The sequence below is a fragment of the Mauremys reevesii genome, unplaced genomic scaffold, assembly GCF_016161935.1.
Source record: "Mauremys reevesii isolate NIE-2019 unplaced genomic scaffold, ASM1616193v1 Contig54, whole genome shotgun sequence".
Classification (NCBI taxonomy): Eukaryota; Metazoa; Chordata; order Testudines; family Geoemydidae; genus Mauremys; species Mauremys reevesii.
In genome coordinates, this window is record NW_024100867.1 from 6,399 (window position 1) to 9,597 (window position 3,199).

The following is a 3,199-nucleotide window of genomic DNA, read 5'->3' on the forward strand; positions in this document are numbered from 1 at the left end:
ACCAGTGTCGAAGAGAGGAATAATTACTTCCCTCAATCTCCTGGAAATGGTCCTACTAATACAGCCCAATATGCCGTTAGCCTTCTTGACAACTGTTGACTCATATCCAGCTTCTTGTCCACTATAATCCCCAGGTCCTTTTCTGCAGAACTGTTGCTTAGCCAATCGGTCCCCAGCCTGTAGCAGTGCATGGGATTCTTCCATCCTAAGTTCAGGACTCTGCACTTATCCTTGATGAACCTCATCAGATTTCTTTTGGCCCAATCCTTCAATTTGTCTAGGTCATTCTGGAATCTATCCCTACTCTCCAGCATATCTCCCTCCCTCTCCACAGTTTAGTGTCATCTGTGAATTTGATGAGGGTGCAATCCATCCCATCATCCAGATCATAAATAATGATGTTGAACAAAACCAGCCCTAGGACTGATCCCTGGGGAACTCCGCTTGCTACCGGCTGCCAACTAGACATCAAGCCGTTGATCACTACCCATTGAACCCAATGATCCAGCCAGCCTTCTATCCACTTTATAGTCCATTCATCCAATCCATACTTTTTTAACTTGCTGGCAAGAATTGTGTGGGAGACCATATCAAAAGCTTTGCTAAAGTCAAGGTATATTATGTCCACTGCTTTCCCCATATCCACAGAGCCAATTATCTCATCATTGAAGGCAATCAGGTTGGTAAGGCATGACTTGCCCCTAGTGAATCCATGTTGACTGTTCCTGATCACCTTCCTCTCCTCCAAATGCTTCAAAATGGATTCCTTGAGGACCTGCTCTATAATTTTTCCAGGGACTGAGGTGAAGCTGACCAGTCTGTAGTTCCCCGGATTCTCCTTCTTCCCTTTTTAAAAGATTGGCACTATATTTGACTTTTGACTTTGACTTTTTCCAATTGTCTGGGACCTCCCCCAATCGCCATGAATTTTCAAAGATAATGGCCTATATTTCATGTTATAGCAGTCTCGGATGCTAACATTAAGAATATTTTCACAGCAAATTTAACAAAATGTAAAGAAGGCACCAGTGTGAGATTTCTCCAGCCAAGTTTTAAGAATCTGAAGTGCTTTCCAAAATCTGAGAGAGACGAGGTGTGGAGCATGATTTCAGAAGTCTTAAAAAGGGAACACTCTGATGCGGAAACTACAGATCTTTATAGCAAGATCTCTCCCAAGGCTACTTTTTATAGCTGCAGACAATTCAGTGAGTGTCATTGGCACAGCATGGGTTTTCGTTCAACAAAGAATAGGTAATGCAGACAGTTTGTGAGCTTCCACTATCCTACCCACAGACCCATACTTTGAAGGATAAACATCACTGATGATCAGAATTAAAGGAGAAAACAGACAGGCCTGAGATGAGTCCTGTCCATCTACATACTAACAGGCAGAGTTTTGAAGGTCTTGCATGAAGCCTGTTGGGAATAGATGGGGACAGAAGCACTTCTGCCCTCCAGGCAATGGATCTGGTCTCTTGGGGAGAGTAAAAGGGAACCTGAATTGGGGGTTAGTGGCATTAACACGAAACCTCCAATGACAGACAGCAGCTGGTGCAAAAGGAGGTTGATTTTGCGGTTCATTTTGCTGGTGCTTTTGGGGCAGATTTTCAAGAGGGCTCAGGATCCAATGTGCAGGTGTTTTGAAAATCTTATTGGAAATGTCATAATTGGAGCTGCTGGGTGCTGAGTTCTTTTGAAAATCTGGCCTCAAGTCCCATAACTTCCCCAGAATCTCAGAGGCCTGGGATGGGGCTTCTACCTAGAAAGAAGGAAAAGAACAGAAATGTATTGAAAAAGAAAAAGGAAAAGCCTCAGTTTTTGTATAATGAGTACAATTGGTACCTACTCTCACCTGCCCTATTTATGACTGTAAACACACCTCCCATCCCCAACATGCTGCACTTCAAAGGGTGTTTCTTCAAACTGGTGCTGGCTCTCAGCTGGGAGCACATTTTGCCCCAACTCTGGGAACACCAAAGGGAGAAGCCACCATGGCTGGGGCTGAAGCGTAAACTCAAGTTGACCATTTCTGCTCAGATGGGGAGGTTTAGAATCATTCTATTAGTTATAGATGAAAATATCAAGGTGTCAAAACTATTAAAATGATCTGTAAAATAGACTGCTAACTGAAGGGTAAGAGTGAGCTCTTTTTAATACACAGATACCAACTTTTAATGTGTGTATGTGTGTGTGTGTGTTCCCCAAACACCAGAGAGCTGAGGCGCTAGTTGTCCAGTGTGAGCTCAGCTGTAGTTAAAGTTTTTATTTTACAAACAGGGCAGGCTGGGGCATGTTGTGAACTACTGACACAGGTTCTGGAGACACTGAATTCCCAGCTTCTCCATGTAGCTGCAGGGAGCAGACACCAGCCATACACCCTGTCACATCTTTACATAGAGGACATCTGTAAATACACAGAGGAAGGTAAATATTACACATTGCAGACTCTGTAATTTGCAGTTTTGTTTCGGTCCCTCACACAGCAGTTGCATGCCAGCATCTCCCAGATTATTATCACTCAGCTTCAGCTCTGTCAAGCTCTGGTTGGTTCTGAGAACAGAAATCCCCACAGCCAGAATCTGTGAGACAACAACCTTGAAAATTGCAGGAGAGAGAAACACAGGGAAGAGCAATCACGGTGTGAACAGGACTTGTCATAGCTGATCTGACAGGTGGCCCTACCTACCAGCCCCTGTCCCTGACCAATCAGCATTGAGACTGAGCCATAAGTTCTACCGTAGGCCCTGTTCCAAGCCCCACCCCTTGGCCAATGGAAGACCAGTGTTGGGCAATTGAGAATGGCCCAGACGTTTCAAAACCCAAACCTCTGCCAATGCCATTGACCAAATGAGGAATAAGATTTGTGGTAAGACTTCCTCTCTAAACACCGCCCAGCTCTTTCCACTGACCAGCCAGATTTCAGGATGGGTACAACATCCCTTAAGTCCCACCCACTCAACTCTCAACCAGTGAGACTGGTGGTGTGGTTCCGCCGCCCTGGAGAGAGGTGAGCCCTCGCTGACCTCTCCACAATGCAGTATAGCTGTAGCCATGTCGGTCCCAGCATTTTAGAGCTACAAGATAGATGAAGTAATATTTTTTTATTGGGCCAACTTCTGTTGGTGAGAGAGACAAGTTATCAAGCAACACAGAGCCCTCAGACAGAGTCTGAGCAACAATAATATATAACAATAAGACC